We start from the raw sequence: 25,946 nt of genomic DNA, 5'->3' as shown, positions 1-25,946 counted from the left end.
ACTAATGTGACTATGGTTACCGTTCGGAAGTCCTGCTGGGAGTCGCCTTGGTTGCTTCTGATGCGCAGTTTTCGGTTTACTGTATTCCTTGGAGGTTCCTGTAGACGATGGGAGATACAAATTGCGTCGCGAGTCAATAATAAAAATCTAGAGATGTCTTCTTACAAAGGAACTACTGTGACTATGGTCACTGTTCGGAAGTCCTCCTGGGACTCACCTTGGTTGGTTCTGATGCGCAGTTTTCAGTTTACTGCATTCCTTGAAGCTTCCTGTAGACGATGGAACACACAAATTGCGTCGTGAGTCAATAATGCAGTCTCCAGATGACTTCTTACAAAGGAACTAATGTGGTTATGGTCACCGTTCGGAAATCCTCCTGGGAGTCACCTTGGTTGCTTCTGATGCGCAGTTTTCAGTTTACTGTATTCCTTGAAGCTTCCAGTAGACGATGGAACACACAAATTTCTTCGCGACACAATAATGCAGTCTCCAGATGGTTTCTACAAAGTAACTGAAGTGGTTATGGTCTTCGTCCGGAAGTCCTCCTTGTAGTCACCTTGGTTGCTTCCGATGCGCACTTTTGAGTTTACTGCATTCCTTGAAGCTTCCTGTAGACGATGGAACACACAAATTGCGTCGCGAGTCAATAATGCAGGCTCCAGATGACTCCTCACAAAGCGGCTAACGTCGCTATGGCCACTGTACAGAAGTGCTCCTGGGAGTTACCTTGGTTGCTTCCTATGCGCAGTTATTAGTTTACTGCATTCCTTGAAGCTTCCTGTAGATGATGGAACACACAAATTGCGTCGCGAGTCAATAATGCAGTCTCCAGATGACTTCCTACAAAGGAAATAATGTGACTATGGTTACCGTTCGGAAGTCCTGCTGGGAGTCGCCTTGGTTGCTTCTGATGCGCAGTTTTCGGTTTACTGTATTCCTTGGAGGTTCCTGTAGACGATGGAAGATACAAATTGCGTCGCGAGTCAATAATGCAATCTAGAGATGTCTTCTTACAAAGGAACTAATGTGACTATGGTCACCGTTCGGAAGGCCTCCTGGGACTCACCTTGGTTGATTCTGATGCGCAGTTTTCAGTTTACTGCATTCCTTGAAGCTTCCTGTAGACGATGGAACACACAAATTGCGTCGTGAGTCAATAATGCAGTCTCCTGATGACTTCTTACAAAGGAACTAATGTGGTTATGGTCACCGTTCGGAAATCCTCCTGGGAGTCACCTTGGTTGCTTCTGATGCGCAGTTTTCAGTTTACTGTATTCCTTGAAGCTTCCAGTAGACGATGGAACACACAAATTTCTTCGCGACACAATAATGCAGTCTCCAGATGGTTTCTACAAAGTAACTGAAGTTGTTATGGTCTTCGTCCGGAAGTCCTCCTTGTAGTCACCTTGGTTGCTTCCGATGCGCACTTTTGAGTTTACTGCATTCCTTGAAGCTTCCTGTAGACGATGGAACACACAAATTGCGTCGCGAGTCAATAATGCAGGCTCCAGATGACTTCTCACAAAGTGGCTAACGTCGCTATGGCCACTGTACAGAAGTCCTCCTGGGAGTCATCTTGGTTGCTTCCTATGCGCAGTTATTAGTTTACTGCATTCCTTGAAGCTTCCTGTAGACGATGGAACACACAAATTGCGTCACGAGACAATAGAGCAGTATCCAGATGGCTTTCTACAAAGGAACTTAAGTGGCTATGTGCACCGCTCGGAAGTCCTCCTGGGAGTCACCTTGGTTGCTTCTGATGCGCAGTTTTCAATTTACTGCATTCCTTGAAGCCTCCTGTAGACGATGAAACACACAAATTGCGTCCCGAGTCAATAATGCAGTCTCCAGATGACTTCTTACAAAGGAACCAAAGTGGCTATGGTCACCGTTCGGAAGTCCTCCTGGGAGTCACCTTGGTTGCTTCCGATGCGCAGTTTTCAGTTTACTGCAGTCCTTGAAGCCTCCTGTAGACGATGGAACACACAAATTGCGTCGTGAGTCAATAATGCAGTCTCCTGATGACGTCTTACAAAGGAACTAATGTGGTTATGGTCACCGTTCGGAAATCCTCCTGGGAGTCACCTTGGTTGCTTCTGATGCGCAGTTTTCAGTTTACTGTATTCCTTGAAGCTTCCAGTAGACGATGGAACACACAAATTTCTTCGCGACACAATAATGCAGTCTCCAGATGGTTTCTACAAAGTAACTGAAGTTGTTATGGTCTTCGTCCGGAAGTCCTCCTTGTAGTCACCTTGGTTGCTTCCGATGCGCACTTTTGAGTTTACTGCATTCCTTGAAGCTTCCTGTAGACGATGGAACACACAAATTGCGTCGCGAGTCAATAATGCAGGCTCCAGATGACTTCTCACAAAGCGGCTAACGTCGCTATGGCCACTGTACAGAAGTCCTCCTGGGAGTCACCTTGGTTGCTTCCTATGCGCAGTTATTAGTTTACTGCATTCCTTGAAGCTTCCTGTAGACGATGGAACACACAAATTGCGTCGCGAGACAATAGAGCAGTATCCAGATGGCTTTCTACAAAGGAACTTAAGTGGCTATGTGCACCGCTCGGAAGTCCTCCTGGGAGTCACCTTGGTTGCTTCTGATGCGCAGTTTTCAGTTTACTGCATTCCTTGAAGCCTCCTGTAGACGATGAAACACACAAATTGCGTCCCGAGTCAATAATGCAGTCTCCAGATGACTTCTTACAAAGGAACCAAAGTGGCTATGGTCACCGTTCGGAAGTCCTCCTGGGAGTCACCTTGGTTGCTTCCGATGCGCAGTTTTCAGTTTACTGCAGTCCTTGAAGCCTCCTGTAGACGATGGAACACACAAATTGCGTCGTGAGTCAATAATGCAGTCTCCAGATGACTTCTTACAAAGGAACTAAAGTGGCTATGGTCACCGTACGGAAGTCCTCATGGGAGTCACCTAGGTTGCTTCCGATGCGCAGTTTTCAGTTTACTGCATTCCTTGAAGCTTCCTGTAGACGATGGAACACACAAATTGCGTCGCGAGTCAATAGAGCAGTCTCCAGATGACTTCTCACAATGTGGCTAACGTCGCTATGGCCACTGCACGGAAGTTCTCCTGGGATTCACCTTGGTTGCTTCCGATGCGCGGTTTTCAGTTTACTGATTCCTTGAAGCTTCCTGTAGACGATGGAACACACAAATTGCGTCGCGAGTCAATAATGCAGTCTCCAGATGTCTTCTTACAAAGCGGCTACCGTCACTATGGCCACTGTACGGAAGTTCTCCAGGGAGACACCTTGGTAGATTCCGATGCGCTGTTTTCAGTTTACTGCATTCCTTGAAGCTTCCTGTAGACGATGGACACACAAATTGCGTCGTGAGTCAATAATGCAGTCTCCAGATGACTTCCTACAAAGGAACTAATGTGACTATGGCTACCGTTCGGAAGTCCTGCTGGGAGTCGCCTTGGTTGCTTCTGATGAGCAGTTTTCGGTTTACTGTATTCCTTGGAGGTTCCTGTAGACGGTGGAAGATACAAATTGCGTCGCGAGTCAATAATGCAATCTAGAGATGTCTTCTTACAAAGGAACTAATGTGACTATGGTCACCGTTCGGAAGTCCTCCTGGGAGCCACCTTGGTTGCTTCTGATGCGCAGTTTTCAGTTTTCTGCATTCGTTGAAGCTTCCTGTAGACGATGGAACACACAAATTGCGTCGCGAGTCAATAATGCAGTCTCCAGATGACTTCTTACAAAGGAACTAGAGTGGCAATGGTCACCCCTCGGAAGTCCCCCTGGGAGTCAAATTGGTTGCCTCCGAGTCGCAGTTTTCAGTTTACTGATTCCCTGAAGCTTCCTGTAGACGATGGAACACACAAATTGCGTTGCGAGTCAATAATGCAGTCTCCAGATATCTTCTTACAATGTGGCTAACGTCGCTATGGCCACCGTACGGAAGTCCTCCAGGGAGTCACTTTGTTTGCTTCGGATGCGCAGTTTTCAGTTTGCTGTATTCCTTGAAGCTTCCTGTAGATGATGGAACACACAAATTGCGTCGCGAGTCAATAATTCAGTCTCCAGATGACTTCTCACAATGCGGCTAACGTCGCTATGGCCACTGCACGGAAGTTCTCCTGGGATTCACCTTGGTTGCTTCCGATGCGCGGTTTTCAATTTACTGATCCCTTGAAACTTCCTGTAGACGATTTAACACACAAATTGCGTCGCGAGTCAATAATGCAGTCTCCAGAGGTCTTCTTACAAAGCGGCTACCGTCACTATGGCCACTGTACGGAAGTTCTCCAGGGAGACACCTTGGTTGCTTCCGATGCGCTGTTTTCAGTTTACTGCATTCCTTGAAGCTTCCTGTAGACGATGGAACACACAAATTGCGTCGTGAGTCAATAATGCAGTCTCCAGATGACTTCTTACAAAGGAACTAAAGTGGCAATGGTCACCGTTCGGAAGTCCTCCTGGGAGTCACCTTGGTTGCTTCTGATGCGCAGTTTTCAGTTTTCTGCATTCGTTGAAGCTTCCTGTAGACGATGGAACACACAAATTGCGTCGCGAGTCAATAATGCAGTCTCGAGATGACTTCTTACAAAGGAACTAAAGTGGCAATGGTCACCCTTCGGAAGTCCTCCTGGGAGTCAAATTGGTTGCCTCCGAGTCGCAGTTTTCAGTTTACTGATTCCCTGAAGCTTCCTGTAGACGATGGAACACACAAATTGCGTTGCGAGTCAATAATGCAGTCTCCAGATGTCTTCTTACAATGCGGCTAACGTCGCTATGGCCACCGTACGGAAGTCCTCCGGGGAGTCACTTTGTTTGCTTCGGATGCGCAGTTTTCAGTTTGCTGTATTCCTTGAAGCTTCCTGTAGATGATGGAACACACAAATTGCGTCGCGAGTCAATAATTCAGTCTCCAGATGACTTCTCACAATGCGGCTAACGTCGCTAAGGCCACTGCACGGAAGTTCTCCTGGGATTCACCTTGGTTGCTTCCGATGCGCGGTTTTCAGTTTACTGATTCCTTGAAGCTTCCTGTAGACGATGGAACACACAAATTGCGTCGCGAGTCAATAATGCAGTCTCCAGAGGTCTTCTTACAAAGCGGCTACCGTCACTATGGCCACTGTATGGAAGTTCTCCAGGGAGACACCTTGGTTGCTTCCGATGCGCTGTTTTCAGTTTACTGCATTCCTTGAAGCTTCCTGTAGACGATGGAACACACAAATTGCGTCGTGAGTCAATAATGCAGTCTCCAGATGACTTCCTACAAAGGAACTAATGTGACTATGGTTACCGTTCGGAAGTTCTGCTGGGAGTCGCCTTGGTTGCTTCTGATGCGCAGTTTTCGGTTTACTGTATTCCTTGGAGGTTCCTGTAGACGATGGAAGATACAAATTGCGTCGCGAGTCAATAATAAAAATCTAGAGATGTCTTCTTACAAAGGAACTACTGTGACTATGGTCACTGTTCGGAAGTCCTCCTGGGACTCACCTTGGTTGGTTCTGATGCGCAGTTTTCAGTTTACTGCATTCCTTGAAGCTTCCTGTAGACGATGGAACACACAAATTGCGTCGTGAGTCAATAACGCAGTCTCCAGATGACTTCTTACAAAGGAACTAATGTGGTTATGGTCACCGTTCGGAAATCCTCCTGGGAGTCACCTTGGTTGCTTCTGATGCGCAGTTTTCAGTTTACTGTATTCCTTGAAGCTTCCAGTAGACGATGGAACACACAAATTTCTTCGCGACACAATAATGCAGTCTCCAGATGGTTTCTACAAAGTAACTGAAGTGGTTATGGTCTTCGTCCGGAAGTCCTCCTTGTAGTCACCTTGGTTGGTTCCGATGCACACTTTTGAGTTTACTGCATTCCTTGAAGCTTCCTGTAGACGATGGAACACACAAATTGCGTCGCGAGTCAATAATGCAGGCTCCAGATGACTCCTCACAAAGCGGCTAACGTCGCTATGGCCACTGTACAGAAGTCCTCCTGGGAGTCACCTTGGTTGCTTCCTATGCGCAGTTATTAGTTTACTGCATTCCTTGAAGCTTCCTGTAGATGATGGAACACACAAATTGCGTCGCGAGTCAATAATGCAGTCTCCAGATGACTTCCTACAAAGGAAATAATGTGACTATGGTTACCGTTCGGAAGACCTGCTGGGAGTCGCCTTGGTTGCTTCTGATGCGCAGTTTTCGGTTTACTGTATTCCTTGGAGGTTCCTGTAGACGATGGAAGATACAAATTGCGTCGCGAGTCAATAATGCAATCTAGAGATGTCTTCTTACAAAGGAACTAATGTGACTATGGTCACCGTTCGGAAGGCCTCCTGGGACTCACCTTGGTTGGTTCTGATGCGCAGTTTTCAGTTTACTGCATTCCTTGAAGCTTCCTGTAGACGATGGAACACACAAATTGCGTCGTGAGTCAATAATGCAGTCTCCAGATGACTTCTTACAAAGGAACTAATGTGGTTATGGTCACCGTTCGGAAATCCTCCTGGGAGTCACCTTGGCTGCTTCTGATGCGCAGTTTTCAGTTTACTGTATTCCTTGAAGCTTCCAGTAGACGATGGAACACACAAATTTCTTCGCGACACAATAATGCAGTCTCCAGATGGTTTCTACAAAGTAACTGAAGTTGTTATGGTCTTCGTCCGGAAGTCCTCCTTGTAGTCACCTTGGTTGCTTCCGATGCGCACTTTTGAGTTTACTGCATTCCTTGAAGCTTCCTGTAGACGATGGAACACACAAATTGCGTCGCGAGTCAATAATGCAGGCTCCAGGTGACTTCTCACAAAGCGGCTAACGTCGCTATAGCCACTGTACAGAAGTCCTCCTGGGAGTCACCTTGGTTGCTTCCTATGCGCAGTTATTAGTTTACTGCATTCCTTGAAGCTTCCTGTAGACGATGGAACACACAAATTGCGTCGTGAGTCAATAATGCAGTCTCCAGATGACTTCTTACAAAGGAACTAATGTGGTTATGGTCACCGTTCGGAAGTCCTCCTGGGAGTCACCTTGGTTGCTTCTGATGCGCAGTTTTCAGTTTACTGTATTCCTTGAAGCTTCCTGTAGACGATGGAACACACAAATTGCTTCGCGATACAATAATGCAGTCTCCAGATGGTTTCTACAAAGTAACTGAAGTGGTTATGGTCTTCGTCCGGAAGTCCTCCTTGTAGTCACCTTGGTTGCTTCCGATGCGCACTTTTGAGTTTACTGCATTCCTTGAAGCTTCCTGTAGACGATGGAACACACAAATAGCGTCGCGAGTCAATAATGCAGGCTCCAGATGACTTCTCACAAAGCGGCTAACGTCGCTATGGCCACTGTACATAAGTCCTCCTGGGAGTCTCCTTGGTTGCTTCCTATGCGCAGTTATTAGTTTACTGCATTCCTTGAAGCTTCCTGTAGATGATGGAACACACAAATTGCGTCGCGAGTCAATAATGCAGTCTCCAGATGACTTCTTACAAAGGAACTAAAGTGGCTATGGTCACCGTACGAAAGTCCTCCAGGGAGTCACCTAGGTTGCTTCCGATGCGCAGTTTTCAGTTTACTGCATTCCTTGAAACTTCCTGTAGACGATGGAACACACAAATTGCGTCACGAGTCAATAGAGCAGTATCCAGATGGCTTTCTACAAAGGAACTTAAGTGGCTATGTTCACCGTTCGGAAGTCCTCCTGGGAGTCACCTTGGTTACATCTGATGCGCAGTTTTCAGTTGACTGCATTCCTTGAAGCTTCCTGTAGACGATGGAACACACAAATAACGTCTCGAGTCAATAATACAGTCTAGAGATGGCTTCTCACAAAGGAACTAATGTGGTTATGGTCACCGTTCGGAAGTCCTCCTGGGAGTCACCTTGGTTGCTTGTGATGCGCAGTTTTCAGTTTACTGTATTCCTTGAAGCTTCCTGTAGACGAGGGAACACACAAATTGCTTCGTGTTACAATAATGCAGTCTCCAGATGGTTCCTACAAAGTAACTGAAGTGGTTATGGTCTTTGTCCGGAAGTCCTCCTTGGAGTCACCTTGGTTGCTTCCGATGCGCACTTTTGAGTTTACTGCATTCCTTGAAGCTTCCTGTAGACGATGGAACATACAAATTGCGTCGCGAGTCAATAATGCAGGCTCCAAATGACTTCTCACAAAGCGGCTAACGTCGCTATGGCCACCTTACAGAAGTCCTCCTGGAAGTCACCTTGGTTGCTTCCTATGCGCAGTTATTAGTTTATTGCATTCCTTGACGCTTCCTGAAGGCGACGGAACACACAAATTGCGTCGCGAGTCAATAATGCAGTCTCCAGATGACTTCTTACAAAGGAACTAAAGTGGCTATGGTCACCGTACGGAAGTCCTCCTCGGAGTCACCTAGGTTGCTTCCGATGCGCAGTTTTCAGTTTACTGCATTCCTTGAAGCCTCCTGTAGACGATGGAACACACAAATTGCGTCCCGAGTCAAAAATGCTGTCTCCAGATGACTTCATACAAAGGAACCAAAGTGGCTATGGTCACCGTTCGGAAGTCCTCCTGGGAGTCACCTTGGTTACATCTGATGCGCAGTTTTCAGTTTACTGCATTCCTTGAAGCTTCCTGTAGACGATGGAACACACAAATTTCGTCGCGAGTCAATAATGCAGTCTCCAGATGACTTCTTACAAAGGAACTAAGGTGGCTATGGTCACCGTTCGGATGTCCTCCTGGGAGTCACCTTGGTTGCTTCCGATGCGCGGTTTTCAGTTTACTGTATTCCTTAAAGCTTCCTGTAGACGATAGACCGCACAAATTGCGTCGCGAGTCAATAATGTACTCTTCAGTTGACTTCTCACAAAGGAACTAAAGTGGCTATGGTCACTGTACGGGAGTCCTCCTGGGAGTAACCTTGGTTGATTTCTATGCGCAGTTTTCAGTTTACTGCGTTCCTTGAAGCTTGCTGTACGCGATGGAACACACAAATTGCGTCGCGAGTCAATAATGCAGTCTCCAGATGACTTCCTACAAAGGAATTAATGTGACTATGGTCACCGTTCGGAAGTCCTGCTGGGAGTCGCCTTGGTTGCTTCTGATGCACAGTTTTCAGTTTACTGCATTCCTTGAAGCTTCCTGTAGACGATGGAGCACACAAATTGCGTGTCCAGTCAATAATGCAATCTAGAGATGTCTTCTAAAAAAGGAACTAATGTTACTATGGTCACCGTTCGGAAGTCCTTCTGGGAGTCACCTTGGTTGGTTCTGATGCGCAGTTTTCAGTTTACTGCATTCCTTGAAGCTTCCTGTAGACGATGGAACACACAAATTGCGTCGTGAGTCAATAATGCAGTCTCCAGATGACTTCTTACAAAGGAACTAATGTCGTTATGGTCACCGTTCGGAAGTCCTCCTGGGAGTCACCTTGGTTGCTTCTGATGCGCAGTTTTCAGTTTACTGTATTACTTGAAGCTTCCTATAGACGATGGAACACACAAATTGCTTCGCGTTACAATAATGCAGTCTCCAGATGGTTTCTACAAAGTAACTGAAGTGGTTATGGTCTTCGTCCGGAAGTCCTCCTTGGAGTCACCTTGGTTGCTTCCGATGCGCACTTTTGAGTTTACTGCATTCCTTGAAGCTTCTTGTAGACGATGGAACACACAAATTGAGTCGCGAGTCAATAATGCAGGCTCCAGATGACTTCTCACAAAGCGGCTAACGTCGCTATGGCCACCTTACAGAAGTTTTCCTGGAAGTCACCTTGGTTGCTTCCTATGCGCAGTTATTAGTTTACTGCATTCCTTGATGCTTCCTGAAGACGACGGAACACACAAATTGCGTCGCGAGTCAATAATGCAGTCTCCAGATGACTTCTTACAAAGGAACTAAAGTGGCTATGGTCACCGTACGGAAGTCCTCCTGGGAGTCACCTTGGTTGCTTCTGATACGCAGTTTTCAGTTTACTGCATTCCTTGAAGCTTCCTGTAGACGATGGAACACACAAATTGCGTCGCGAGTCAATAATGCAGTCTCCAGATGACTTCTTACAAAGGAACTAAAGTGTCAATGGTCGCTGTTCGGAAGTCCTCCTGGGAATCAAATTGGTGCCTTCGAGGCGCAGTTTTCAGTTTACTGTATTCCCTGAAGCTGCCTGTAGATGATGGAACACACAAATTGCGTCGCGAGTCAATAATGCAGTCTCCAGATGACTTCTCACAATGCGGCTAACATCGCTATGGCCACTGTACGGAAGTTCTCCTGGGAGTCAAGTTGGTTGCTTCCGATGCGCAGTTTTCAGTTTACTGTGTTCCTTGAAGCTTCCTGTAGACGATAGAACACACAAACTGCGTCGCGTGTCAATATATACTCTTCAGTTGACTTCTCACGAAGGAAATAAAGTGGCTATGGTCACTGTACTTGAGTCCTCCTGGGAGTAACCTTGGATGATTTCAAATCGCGGTTTTCAGTTTACTGCGTTTCTTTAAGCTTGCTGTAGACGATGGAACACACAAATTGCGTTGCGAGTCAATAATGCAGTCCCCAGATGACTTCCTACAAAGGAACGAAAGTTTCTATGGTCACCGTCCGCAAGTCCTCCTGGGAGTCACCTTGGTTGCTTCCGATGTGCATTTTCAGTTTACTGCATTCGTTGACGCTTCCTGTAAACGATGGAACACACAAATTGCGTCGCGAGTCAATAATGCAATCTTCAGATGACTTCTTACAAAGGAACTTAAGTGGCAATGGTCACCGTTCGGGAGTCCTCCTGGGAGTCAAATTGGTTTCCTCCGAGGCGGAGTTTTCAGTTTACTTATTCCTTGAAGCTTCCTGTAGACGATGGAACACACAAATTGCGTCGCGATTCAATGATGCAGTCTCCAGATGTCTTCTTACAAAACGGCTAACGTCGCTATAGCCACTGTACAGAAGTTCTCCAGGGAGAAACCATGGTTGCTTCCGATGCGCAGTTTTCAGTTTACTGTATTCCTTGGAGGATCCTGTAGACGATGGAACATACAAATTGCGTCGCGAGTCAATAATGCAATCTAGAGATGTCTTCTTACAAAGGAACTAATGTGACTATGGTCACCGATCGGAAGTCCTCCTGGGAGTCACCTTGGTTGGTTCTGATGCGCAGTTTTCAGTTTACTGCATTCCTTGAAACTTCCTGTAGACGATGGAACACACAAATTGCGTCGTGAGTAAATAATGCAGTCTCCAGATGACTTCTTACAAAGGAACTAAAGTGGCTGTGGTCACCGTACGGAAGTCCTCCTGGGAGTCACCTTGGTTGCTTCCGATGCGGAGTTTTCAGTTTACTGCATTCCTTGAAGCTTCCTGTGGACGATGGAACACACAAATTGCGTCGCAAGTCAATAAAGAAGTCTAGATATGACTTCTTACAATGGAACTAATGAGGTTATGGTCACCGTTCGGAAGTCCTCCTGGGAGTCACCTTGGTTGCTTCTGATGCGCAGTTTTCAGTTTACTGTATTCCTTGAATCTTCCTGTAGACGATGGAACACACAAATTGCTTCGCGATACAATAATGCAGTCTCCAGATGGTTTCTACAAAGTAACTGAAGTGGTTATGGCCTTCGTCCGGGAGTCCTCCTTGGAGTCACCTTTGTTGCTTCCGATTCGCACTTTCGAGTTTACTGCATTCCTTGAAGCTTCCTGTAGACGATGGAACACACAAATTGCGTGGCGAGTCAATAATGCAGGCTCCACATGACTTCTCACAAAGCGGCTAACGTCGCTATGGCCACCGTACAGAAGTCCTCCTGGGAGTCACCTTGGTTGCTTCCTATGTGCAGTTATTAGTTTACTGCATTCCTTGAAGCTTCCTGTAGACGATGTTACACAAAATTGCGTCTCGAGTCAATAATGGAGTCTCCAGATGACTTCTTACAAAGGAACTAAAGTGGCTATGGTCACCGTACGGAAGTCCTCCTGGGAGTCACCTAGGTTGCTTCCGATGCGCAGTTTTCAGTTTACTGCATTCCTTGAAGCTTCCTGTAGACGATGGAACACACAAATTGCGTCGCGAGTCAATAGAGCAGTCTCATGATGGCCTTCTACAAAGGAAGTAAAGTGGCTATGTTCACGGTTCGGAAGTCCTCCTGGGAGTCACCTTGGTTGCTACCGATGTGCAGTATTCAGTTTACTGCATTCCTTGCAGCCTCCTGTAGACGATGGAACACACATATTGCGTCCCGAGTCAATTATGCAGTCTCCAGATGACTCCTTAGAAAGGAGCCAACGAGGCAATGGTCACCGTTCGGAAGTCCTCCTGGGAGTCACCTTGGATGCCTCCGAGGCGCAGTTTTACAGTATACTGATTCCTTGAAGCTTCCTGTAGGCGATGGAACACACAAATTGCGTCGCGAGTCATTAATGCAGTCTCCGCATGACTTCCTACAAAGGAACTAAAGTGGCTATGGTTACCGTTCGGAAGTCCACCAGGGAGTCACCTTGGTTGGTTCCGATGCACAGTTTTCAGTTTACTGCATTGCTTGAAGCTTCCTGTAGACGATGGAACACACAATTTGCGTCGCGAGTCAATAATGCAGTCTCCAGATGACTTCTTACAAAGGAACCAAAGTGGCGATGGTCACCGTTCGGAAGTCCTCCTGGGAGTCACCCTGGCTGCCTCCGAGGCGCAGTTTTCAGTTTACTGATTCCTTTAAGCTTCCTGTAGACGATGGAACACACAAATTCCGTCGCGAGTCAATAATGCAGTCTCCAGATGACTTCTTACAAAGAAACCAAAGTGGCAATGGTCACCGTTCGGAAGTCCTCCTTGGAGTCACCTTGGTTGCCTCCGAGGCGGAGTTTTCAGTTTACTGATCCTCTGAAGCTTCCTGTAGGCGATGGAACACACAAATTGCGTTGCGAATCAATAATGCAGTCTCCTGATGACTTCTTAAAAAACGGCTAACGTCGCTATTGCCACCGTACGGAAGTCCTCCAGGGAGTCACCTTGTCTGCTTCCGATGCGCACATTTCAGCTTACTGTATTCCTTGAAGCTTCCTGTAGACGATGGAACACACAAATTGCGTCGCGAGTCAATAATGCAGTCTCCAATTGACTTCTCACAATGCGGCTAACGTCGCTATGGCCACTGCACGGAAGTCCTCCTGGGAGTCATCTTGGTTGCTTCCGATGCGCAGTTTTCAGGTTACTGTATTCCTTGAATCGTCCTGTAGACGATGGAACACACAAATAGCGTCTCGAGTCAATAGTACAGTCTGCAGATGGCTTCTCACAAAGGAACTAACTTGGCTATGGTCACTGTTCGGAAGTCCTCCTGGGAGTCACCTTGGTTGTTTCCGATGCGCAGATTTCATTTTACTGCATTCGTTAAGCTTCCTGTAAACGATGGAACACACAAATTGCGTCGCTTGTCAATAATGCAGTCTATAGATGACTTCTTACTAAGGAACTAAAGTGGCTATTGTCACCGTTCGGAAGACCTCCTGGGAGTCACCTTGGTTGCTTCCGATGCACAGTTTTCAGTTTACTGCATTCCTTGAAGCTTCCTGTAGACGATGGAACACACAAATTGCGTCGCGAATTAATAATGCAGTCTCCAGATGACTTCCTACTATGGAACTACGGTAGCTATGGTCACCGTTCGGAAGACCTCCTGGGAGTCACCTTGGTTGCTTCCGATGCGCGGTTTTCAGTTTACTGTATTCCTTGAAGCTTCCTGTCGACGATGGAAAACACAAATTGCGTCGCGAGTCAATATCTTAGCCTTCAGATGACATCTCACAAAAGAACTAAAGTAGCTATGGTCACTGAAGGAAACCCTCCTGGGAGTAACCTGGGTTGATTTCAATGCGCAGTTTTCAGTTTACTGCGTTCCTTCAAGCTTCCTGTACACGAAGGAACACACAAATTGCGTCGCGAGTCAATAATGCAGTCTCCAGATGACTTCTTACAAAGGAACCAAAGTGGCTATGGTCACCGTTCGTAAGTCCTCCTGGGTGTCAACTTGGTTTCTTCCGATGCGCAGTTTTCAGTTTACTGCATTCCTTGAAGCTTCCTGTAGACGATCGAACACACAAATCGCGTCGCGAGTCAATAATGCGGTCTCCAGATGACTTCTTACAATGGAACTAAGGTGGCTATGATCAAAGTTCGGAAGTACTCCTGTGAGTCACGTTGGATGCTTCCGATGCGCAGTTTTCAGTTTACTGCATTCCTTGAAACTTCCTGAAAACGATGGAACACACAAATTGCGTAGCGAGTCAATAACGCAGTATCCAGATCACCTCTCACAAAGCGGCTAACGTCGCTTTGGCCACAGTATGGAAGTCCTCCTGGGGGTCAATTTGGTTGCCTCCGATGCGCACTTTTCAGTTTGCGGCGTTCTTTGAAGCTTCCTGTAGACGATGGAACACACAAATTGCGGTGCGAGTCCATAATGCATTCTCCAGATGACTCCTTACAAAGGAACTAAAATGGCTATGGTCACCGTTCTATAGCCCTCCTGGGAGTCACCTTGGTTGCTTTCGATACGCAGTTTTCAGTTTGCTGCATTCCTTGAAACATCCTGTAAACGATGGAACACACAAATTGCGTCGCGAGTCTATTATGCAGTCTCCAGATGACTTCTTACAAAGGAACTTAAATGGCTAAGGTCACCGTTCGGAAGTCCTCCTGGGAGACACCTTGGCTGCTCCCGATTCGCAGTTTTCAGTTTACTGCATTCCTTGAAGCTTCCTGTAGACTATGCAAAACACAAATTGCGTCGCGAGTCAATAATGCAGTTTCCAGATGACTTCTTACAAAGGAACTACAGTGGCTATGGTCACCGTACAGAAGTCCTCCTGGGAGACACATTGGTTGCTCCTGATGCGCAGTTTCCAGTTTATTGCATTCCATAAAGCTTTCTGTAGACATTGGAACACATTAATTGCGTCGCGAGTCAATAATGCAGTCTCCAGATGACTTCTTACAAAGGAACTAAAGTGGCTATGGTCACTGTACGGAAGTCCTCCTGGGAGTCACTTTGGTTGCTTCCAACACGTAGTTTTCAGTTTACTGCATTCCTTGAAGCTTCCTGTAGAGGATGGAACACACAAATTGCGTCGCGATTCAATAACGCAGTCTCCAGACGACTTGTTACAAAGAAACTACAGTGGCTATGGTCACCGTTCAGAAGTCCTCCTGGGAGACACATTGGTTGCTCCTGATGCGCAGTTTTCAGTTTATTGCATTCCATGAAGCTTTCTGTAGACATTGGAACACATTAATTGCGTCGCGAGTCAATAATGCAGTCTCCAGAAGACTTCTTACAAAGGACCTAAAGTGGCTATGGTCACCGTTCGGAAGTCCAGCTGGGAGTCACCTTGGTTGCTTCCGATGCGCAGTTTTCAGTTTACTGAATTCCTTGAAGCTTCCTGTAGACGATGGAACACACAAATTGCGTCGCGAATTAATAATGCAGTCTCCAGATGACTTCCTACAAAGGAAATAAAGTGGCTATGGTCACCTTTCGGAAGTCCTCCTTTGAGTCACCTTTTTTGCTTTCGATGCGAAGTTTTCAGTTTACTGCATTCCTTGAAGCTTCCTGTAGACGATGGAACACACAAATTGCGTCGCGAGTCAATAATGCAGTCTCCAGATGACTTCTTACAAACGAACTAAGGAGGCTATCGTCACCGTTCGGATGTCCTCCTGGGAGTTACCTTGGTTGCTTCCGATGCGCGGTTTTCAGTTTACTGTATTCCTTGAAGCTTCCCGTAGACGATAGAACGCACAAATTGCGTCCCGAGTCAACAATGTACTCTTCAGTTGACTTCTCACAAAGGAACTAAAGTGGCTATGGTCACTGTACGGGAGTCTTCCTGGGAGTAACCTTGGTTGATTTCAATGAGCAGTTTTCAGTTTACTGCGTTCCTTAAAGCTTGCTGTAGACGATGGAACACACAAATTGCGTCGCGAGTCAATAATGCAGTCTCCAGATGACTTCTTACAAAGGAACTAAAGTGGCCATGATCACCGTTCAGAAGTACTACTGTGAGTCACCTTGGATGCTTCCGATGCGCAGTTTTCAGTTTACTGCATTCCTTGAAGCTTCCTGTAGACGATGGAACACACAAATTGCGTCGCGAGTCAATAATGCAGTCTCCAGGCGACTTCTTACAAAGGAACTTAAGTGGCAATGGTCACCGTTCGTGAGTCCTCCTGGGAGTCAAATTGGTTTCCTCCGCGGCGGAGTTTTCAGTTTACTGATTCCTTGAAGCTTCCTGTAGTCGATGGAACACACAAATTGCGTCACGAGTCAATAATGCAGTCTCCAGATGTCTTCTTACAAAGCGGCTAACGTCGCTAAGGCCACTGTATGAAAGTTCTCCAGGGAGACACCTTGGTTGCTTCCGATGCGCTGTTTTCAGTTTACTGCATTCCTTGAAGCTTCCTGTAGACGATGGAACACACAAATTGCGTCGCGAGTCAATAATGCAGTCTCCAGATGACTTCCTACGAAGGAACTAAAGTGGCTATGTTCACCGTTCGGAAGTCCTCCTGGGACTTGCCTTGGTTGCTTCTTATGCGCAGTTTTCAGTGTACTGTATTCCTTGGAGGTTCCTGTAGACGATGAACACACAAATTGCGTCGTGAGTCAATAATGCAGTCTCCAGATGACTTCTTACAAAGGAACCAAAGTGGCTATGGTCCCCGTTTGGAAGTCCTCCTGGGAGTCACCTTGGTTTCTTCTGATGTGCAGTTTTCAGTTTTCTACATTCGTTGAAGCTTCCTGTAGACGATAGAACACACAAATTGCGTCGCGAGTCAATAATGCAGTCTCCAGATGATTTCTTACAAAGGAACTAAAGTGGCAATGGTCACCCTTCGGAAGTCCTCCTGGGAGTCAAATTGGTTGCCTACGAGTCGCATTTTTCAGTTTACTGATTCCCTGAAGCTTCCTGTAGACGATGGAACACACAAATTGCGTTGCGAGTCAATAATGCAGTCTCCAGATGTCTTCTTACAATGTGGCTAACGTCGCTATGTCCACCGTACGGAAGTCCTCCAGGGAGTCACTTTGTTTGCTTCGGATGCGCAGTTTTCAGTTTGCTGTATTCCTTGAAGCTTCCTGTAGATGATGGAACACACAAATTGCGTCGCGAGTCAATAATGCAGTCTCCAGATGACTTCTCACAATGCGGCTAACGTCACTATGGCCACTGCACGGAAGTTCTCCTGGGATTCACCTTGGTTGCTTCCGATGCGCGGTTTTCAGTTTACTGATTCCTTGAAGCTTCCTGTAGACGATGGAACACACAAATTGCGTCCCGAGTCAATAATGCAGTCTCCAGATGACTTCTTACAAAGGAACCAAAGTGGCCATGGTCACCGTTCGGAAGTCCTCCTGGGAGTCACCTTGGTTGCTTCCGATGCGCAGTTTTCAGTTTACTGCATTCCTTGATGCCTCCTGTAGACGATGGAACACACAAATTGCGTCCCGAGTCAATAATGCAGTCTCCAGATGACTTCTTACAAAGGAACCAAAGTGGCCATGGTCACCGTTCGGAAGTCCTCCTGGGAGTCACCTTGGTTGCTTCCGATGCGCAGTTTTCAGTTTACTGCATTCCTTGATGCCTCCTGTAGACGATGGAACACACAAATTGCGTCGTGAGTCAATAATGCAGTCTCCAGATGACATCTTACAAAGGAACTAAAGTGGCTGTGGTCACCGTACGGAAGTCCTCCTGGGAGTCACCTTGGTTGCTTCCGATGCGGAGTTTTCAGTTTACTGCATTCCTTGAAGCTTCCTGTGGACGATGGAACACACAAATTGCGTCGCAAGTCAATAAAGAAGTCTAGATATGACTTCTTACAATGGAACTAATGAGGTTATGGTCACCGTTCGGAAGTCCTCCTGGGAGTCACCTTGGTTGCTTCTGATGCGCAGTTTTCAGTTTACTGTATTCCTTGAATCTTCCTGTAGACGATGGAACACACAAATTGCTTCGCGATACAATAATGCAGTCTCCAGATGGTTTCTACAAAGTAACTGAAGTGGTTATGGCCTTCGTCCGGGAGTCCTCCTTGGAGTCACCTTTGTTGCTTCCGATTCGCACTTTCGAGTTTACTGCATTCCTTGAAGCTTCCTGTAGACGATGGAACACACAAATTGCGTGGCGAGTCAATAATGCAGGCTCCACATGACTTCTCACAAAGCGGCTAACGTCGCTATGGCCACCGTACAGAAGTCCTCCTGGGAGTCACCTTGGTTGCTTCCTATGTGCAGTTATTAGTTTACTGCATTCCTTGAAGCTTCCTGTAGACGATGTTACACAAAATTGCGTCTCGAGTCAATAATGGAGTCTCCAGATGACTTCTTACAAAGGAACTAAAGTGGCTATGGTCACCGTACGGAAGTCCTCCTGGGAGTCACCTAGGTTGCTTCCGATGCGCAGTTTTCAGTTTACTGCATTCCTTGAAGCTTCCTGTAGACGATGGAACACACAAATTGCGTCGCGAGTTAATAGAGCAGTCTCATGATGGCCTTCTACAAAGGAAGTAAAGTGGCTATGTTCACGGTTCGGAAGTCCTCCTGGGAGTCACCTTGGTTGCTACCGATGTGCAGTATTCAGTTTACTGCATTCCTTGCAGCCTCCTGTAGACGATGGAACACACATATTGCGTCCCGAGTCAATTATGCAGTCTCCAGATGACTCCTTAGAAAGGAGCCAACGAGGCAATGGTCACCGTTCGGAAGTCCTCCTGGGAGTCACCTTGGATGCCTCCGAGGCGCAGTTTTACAGTATACTGATTCCTTGAAGCTTCCTGTAGGCGATGGAACACACAAATTGCGTCGCGAGTCATTAATGCAGTCTCCACATGACTTCCTACAAAGGAACTAAAGTGGCTATGGTTACCGTTCGGAAGTCCACCAGGGAGTCACCTTGGTTGGTTCCGATGCACAGTTTTCAGTTTACTGCATTGCTTGAAGCTTCCTGTAGACGATGGAACACACAATTTGCGTCGCGAGTCAATAATGCAGTCTCCAGATGACTTCTTACAAAGGAACCAAAGTGGCGATGGTCACCGTTCGGAAGTCCTCCTGGGAGTCACCCTGGCTGCCTCCGAGGCGCAGTTTTCAGTTTACTGATACCTTTAAGCTTCCTGTAGACGATGGAACACACAAATTCCGTCGCGAGTCAATAATGCAGTCTCCAGATGACTTCTTACAAAGAAACCAAAGTGGCAATGGTCACCGTTCGGAAGTCCTCCTTGGAGTCACCTTGGTTGCCTCCGAGGCGGAGTTTTCAGTTTACTGATCCTCTGAAGCTTCCTGTAGGCGATGGAACACACAAATTGCGTTGCGAATCAATAATGCAGTCTCCTGATGACTTCTTAAAAAACGGCTAACGTCGCTATTGCCACCGTACGGAAGTCCTCCAGGGAGTCACCTTGTCTGCTTCCGATGCGCACATTTCAGCTTACTGTATTCCTTGAAGCTTCCTGTAGACGATGGAACACACAAATTGCGTCGCGAGTCAATAATGCAGTCTCCAATTGACTTCTCACAATGCGGCTAACGTCGCTATGGCCACTGCACGGAAGTCCTCCTGGGAGTCATCTTGGTTGCTTCCGATGCGCAGTTTTCAGGTTACTGTATTCCTTGAATCGTCCTGTAGACGATGGAACACACAAATAGCGTCTCGAGTCAATAGTACAGTCTGCAGATGGCTTCTCACAAAGGAACTAACTTGGCTATGGTCACTGTTCGGAAGTCCTCCTGGGAGTCACCTTGGTTGTTTCCGATGCGCAGATTTCAGTTTACTGCATTCGTTAAGCTTCCTGTAAACGATGGAACACACAAATTGCGTCGCTTGTCAATAATGCAGTCTATAGATGACTTCTTACTAAGGAACTAAAGTGGCTATTGTCACCGTTCGGAAGACCTCCTGGGAGTCACCTTGGTTGCTTCCGATGCACAGTTTTCAGTTTACTGCATTCCTTGAAGCTTCCTGTAGACGATGGAACACACAAATTGCGTCGCGAATTAATAATGCAGTCTCCAGATGACTTCCTACTATGGAACTACGGTAGCTATGGTCACCGTTCGGAAGACCTCCTGGGAGTCACCTTGGTTGCTTCCGATGCGCGGTTTTCAGTTTACTGTATTCCTTGAAGCTACCTGTCGACGATGGAAAACACAAATTGCGTCGCGAGTCAATATCTTAGCCTTCAGATGACATCTCACAAAGGAACTAAAGAAGCTATGGTCACTGAAGGAAACCCTCCTGGGAGTAACCTGGGTTGATTTCAATGCGCAGTTTTCAGTTTACTGCGTTCCTTCAAGCTTCCTGTACACGAAGGAACACACAAATTGCGTCGCGAGTCAATAATGCAGTCTCCAGATGACTTCTTTCAAAGGAACCAAAGTGGCTATGGTCACCGTTCGTAAGTCCTCCTGGGTGTCAACTTGGTTTCTTCCGATGCGCAGTTTTCAGTTTACTGCATTCCTTGAAGCTTCCTGTAGACGATCGAACACACAAATCGCGTCGCGAGTCAATAATGCGGTCTCCAGATGACTTCTTACAATGGAACTAAGGTGGCTATGATCAAAGTTCGGAAGTACTCCTGTGAGTCACCTTGGATGCTTCCGATGCGCAGTTTTCAGTTTACTGCATTCCTTGAAACTTCCTGAAAACGATGGAACACACAAATTGCGTAGCGAGTCAATAACGCAGTATCCAGATCACCTCTCACAAAGCGGCTAACGTCGCTTTGGCCACAGTATGGAAGTCCTCCTGGGGGTCAATTTGGTTGCCTCCGATGCGCACTTTTCAGTTTGCGGCGTTCTTTGAAGCTTCCTGTAGACGATGGAACACACAAATTGCGGTGCGAGTCCATAATGCATTCTCCAGATGACTCCTTACAAAGGAACTAAAATGGCTATGGTCACCGTTCTATAGCCCTCCTGGGAGTCACCTTGGTTGCTTTCGATACGCAGTTTTCAGTTTGCTGCATTCCTTGAAACATCCTGTAAACGATGGAACACACAAATTGCGTCGCGAGTCTATTATGCAGTCTCCAGATGACTTCTTACAAAGGAACTTAAATGGCTAAGGTCACCGTTCGGAAGTCCTCCTGGGAGACACCTTGGCTGCTCCCGATTCGCAGTTTTCAGTTTACTGCATTCCTTGAAGCTTCCTGTAGACTATGCAAAACACAAATTGCGTCGCGAGTCAATAATGCAGTTTCCAGATGACTTCTTACAAAGGAACTACAGTGGCTATGGTCACCGTACAGAAGTCCTCCTGGGAGACACATTGGTTGCTCCTGATGCGCAGTTTCCAGTTTATTGCATTCCATAAAGCTTTCTGTAGACATTGGAACACATTAATTGCGTCGCGAGTCAATAATGCAGTCTCCAGATGACTTCTTACAAAGGAACTAAAGTGGCTATGGTCACTGTACGGAAGTCCTCCTGGGAGTCACTTTGGTTGCTTCCAACACGTAGTTTTCAGTTTACTGCATTCCTTGAAGCTTCCTGTAGAGGATGGAACACACAAATTGCGTCGCGATTCAATAACGCAGTCTCCAGACGACTTGTTACAAAGAAACTACAGTGGCTATGGTCACCGTTCAGAAGTCCTCCTGGGAGACACATTGGTTGCTCCTGATGCGCAGTTTTCAGTTTATTGCATTCCATGAAGCTTTCTGTAGACATTGGAACACATTAATTGCGTCGCGAGTCAATAATGCAGTCTCCAGAAGACTTCTTACAAAGGACCTAAAGTGGCTATGGTCACCGTTCGGAAGTCCAGCTGGGAGTCACCTTGGTTGCTTCCGATGCGCAGTTTTCAGTTTACTGAATTCCTTGAAGCTTCCTGTAGACGATGGAACACACAAATTGCGTCGCGAATTAATAATGCAGTCTCCAGATGACTTCCTACAAAGGAAATAAAGTGGCTATGGTCACCTTTCGGAAGTCCTCCTTTGAGTCACCTTTTTTGCTTTCGATGCGAAGTTTTCAGTTTACTGCATTCCTTGAAGCTTCCTGTAGACGATGGAACACACAAATTGCGTCGCGAGTCAATAATGCAGTCTCCAGATGACTTCTTACAAAGGAACTAAGGAGGCTATCGTCACCGTTCGGATGTCCTCCTGGGAGTTACCTTGGTTGCTTCCGATGCGCGGTTTTCAGTTTACTGTATTCCTTGAAGCTTCCCGTAGACGATAGAACGCACAAATTGCGTCCCGAGTCAACAATGTACTCTTCAGTTGACTTCTCACAAAGGAACTAAAGTGGGTATGGTCACTGTACGGGAGCCTTCCTGGGAGTAACCTTGGTTGATTTCAATGAGCAGTTTTCAGTTTACTGCGTTCCTTCAAGCTTGCTGTAGACGATGGAACACACAAATTGCGTCGCGAGTCAATAATGCAGTCTCCAGATGACTTCTTACAAAGGAACTAAAGTGGCCACGATCACCGTTCAGAAATACTACTGTGAGTCACCTTGGATGCTTCCGATGCGCAGTTTTCAGTTTACTGCATTCCTTGAAGCTTCCTGTAGACGATGGAACACACAAATTGCGTCGCGAGTCAATAATGCAGTCTCCAGATGACTTCTTACAAAGGAACTTAAGTGGCAATGGTCACCGTTCGTGAGTCCTCCTGGGAGTCAAATTGGTTTCCTCCGCGGCGGAGTTTTCAGTTTACTGATTCCTTGAAGCTTCCTGTAGTCGATGGAACACACAAATTGCGTCACGAGTCAATAATGCAGTCTCCAGATGTCTTCTTACAAAGCGGCTAACGTCGCTAAGGCCACTGTATGAAAGTTCTCCAGGGAGACACCTTGGTTGCTTCCGATGCGCTGTTTTCAGTTTACTGCATTCCTTGAAGCTTCCTGTAGACGATGGAACACACAAATTGCGTCGCGAGTCAATAATGCAGTCTCCAGATGACTTCCTACGAAGGAACTAAAGTGGCTATGTTCTCCGTTCGGAAGTCCTCCTGGGACTTGCCTTGGTTGCTTCTTATGCGCAGTTTTCAGTTTACTGTATTCCTTGGAGGTTCCTGTAGACGATGAACACACAAATTGCGTCGTGAGTCAATAATGCAGTCTCCAGATGACTTCTTACAAAGGAACCAAAGTGGCTATGGTCCCCGTTTGGAAGTCCTCCTGGGAGTCACCTTGGTTTCTTCTGATGTGCAGTTTTCAGTTTTCTACATTCGTTGAAGCTTCCTGTAGACGATAGAACACACAAATTGCGTCGCGAGTCAATAATGCAGTCTCCAGATGATTTCTTACAAAGGAACTAAAGTGGCAATGGTCACCCTTCGGAAGTCCTCCTGGGAGTCAAATTGGTTGCCTACGAGTCGCATTTTTCAGTTTACTGATTCCCTGAAGCTTCCTGTAGACGATGGAACACACAAATTGCGTTGCGAGTCAATAATGCAGTCTCCAGATGTCTTCTTACAATGTGGCTAACGTCGCTATGTCCACCGTACGGAAGTCCTCCAGGGAGTCACTTTGTTTGCTTCGGATGCGCAGTTTTCAGTTTGCTGTATTCCTTGAAGCTTCCTGTAGATGATGGAACACACAAATTGCGTCGCGAGTCAATAATGCAGTCTCCAGATGACTTCTCACAATGCGGCTAACGTCACTATGGCCACTGCACGGAAGTTCTCCTGGGATTCACCTTGGTTGCTTCCGATGCGCGGTTTTCAGTTTACTGATTCCTTGAAGCTTCCTGTAGACGATGGAACACACAAATTGCGTCCCGAGTCAATAATGCAGTCTCCAGATGACTTCCTACAAAGGAACTAATGTGACTATGATCACCGTTCGGAAGTCGTGCTGGGAGTCGCCTTGGTTGCTTCTGATGCGCAGTTTTCAGTTTACTGTATTCCTTGGAGGTTCCTGTAGACGATGGAAGATACAAATTGCGTCGCGAGTCAATAATGCAATCTAGAGATGTCTTCTTACAAAGGAATTAATGTGACTATGGTCACCGTTCGGAAGTCCTCCTGGGAGTCACCTTGGTTGGTTCTGATGCGCAGTTTTCAGTTTACTGCATTCCTTGAAGCTGCCTGTAGACGATGGGACACACAAATTGCGTCGTGAGTCAATAATGCAGTCTCCAGATGACTTCTTACAAAGGAACTAATGTGGTTATGGTCACCGTTCGGAAGTCCTCCTGGGTGTCACCTTGGTTGCTTCTGATGCGCAGTTTTCAGTTTACTGTATTCCTTGAAGCTTCCTGTAGACGATGGAACACACAAATTGCTTCGCGATACAATAATGCAGTCTCCAGATGGTTTCTACAAAGTAACTGAAGTGGTTATGGTCTTCGTCCGGAAGTCCTCCTTGTAGTCACCTTGGTTGCTTCCGATGCGCACTTTTGAGTTTACTGCATTCCTTGAAGCTTCCTGTAGACGATGGAACACACAAATTGCGTCGCGAGTCAATAATGCAGACTCCAGATGACTTCTCACAAAGCGGCTAACGTCGCTGTGGCCACTGTACAGAAGTCCTCCTGGGAGTCACCTTGGTTGCTTCCTATGCGCAGTTATTAGTTTACTGCATTCCTTGAAGCTTCCTGTAGATGATGGAACACACAAATTGCGTCGCGAGTCAATAATGCAGTCTCCAGAAGACTTCTTACAAAGGAACTAAAGTGGCTATGGTCACCGTACGAAAGTCCTCCTGGGAGTCACCTTGGTTGCTTCCGGTGCGCAGTTTTCAGTTTACTGCATTCCTTGAAGCCTCCTGTTGACGATGGAACACACAAATTGCGTCGTGAGTCAATAATGCAGTCTCCAGATGACTTCCTACAAAGGAACTAATGTGACTATGGTCACCGTTCGGAAGTCCTGCTGGGAGTCGCCTTGGAGGCTTCTGATGCGCAGTTTTCAGTTTACCGTATTCGTTGGAGGTTCCTGTAGACGATGGAAGATACAAATTGTGTCGCGAGTCAATAATGCAATCTAGAGATGTCTTCTTACAAAGGAATTATTGTGACTATGGTCACTGTTCGGAAGTCCTCCTGTTAGTCACCTTGGTTGGTTCTGATGCGCAGTTTTCAGTTTACTACATTCCTTGAAGCTTCCTGTAGACGATGGAACACACAAATTGCGTCGTGAGTCAATAATGCAGTCTCCAGATGACTTCTTACAAAGGAACTTAAATGGCTAAGGTCACCGTTCGGAAGTCCTCCTGGGAGACACCTTGGTTGCTCCCGATTCGCAGTTTTCAGTTTACTGCGTTCCTTGAAGCTTCCTGTAGACTATGCAACACACAAATTGCGTCGCGAGTCAATAATGCAGTTTCCAGATGACTTCTTACAAAGGAACTACAGTGGCTATGGTCACCGTTCAGAAGTCCTCCTGGGAGACACATTGGTTGCTCCTGATGCGCAGTTTCCAGTTTATTGCATTCCATAAAGCTTTCTGTAGACATTGGAACACATTAATTGCGTCGCGAGTCAATAATGCAGTCTCCAGATGACTTCTTACAAAGGAACTAAAGTGGCTATGGTCACTGTACGGAAGTCCTCCTGGGAGTCACTTTGGTTGCTTCCAACACGTAGTTTTCAGTTTACTGCATTCCTTGAAGCTTCCTGTAGACGATGGAACACGAAAATTGCGTCGCGAGTTAATAATGCAGTCTCCAGATGTCTTCTTACAAAGCGGCTAACGTCGCTATGGCCACTGTACGAAAGTTCTCCAGGGAGACACCTTGGTTGCTTCCGATGCGCTGTTTTCAGTTTACTGCATTCCTTGAAGCTTCCTGTAGACGATGGAACACACAAATTGCGTCGCGAGTCAATAATGCAGTCTCCAGATGACTTCCTACGAAGGAACTAAAGTGGCTATGTTCACCGTTCGGAAGTCCTCCTGGGACTCGCCTTGGTTGCTTCTTATGCGCAGTTTTCAGTTTACTGTATTCCTTGGAGCTTCCTGTAGACGATGAACACACAAATTGCGTCGTGAGTCAATAATGCA

This window comes from Schistocerca piceifrons, chromosome 3 (assembly GCF_021461385.2).
Source record: "Schistocerca piceifrons isolate TAMUIC-IGC-003096 chromosome 3, iqSchPice1.1, whole genome shotgun sequence".
Classification (NCBI taxonomy): domain Eukaryota; kingdom Metazoa; phylum Arthropoda; class Insecta; order Orthoptera; family Acrididae; genus Schistocerca; species Schistocerca piceifrons.
Note: the sequence above shows the minus strand (reverse complement) of the source record.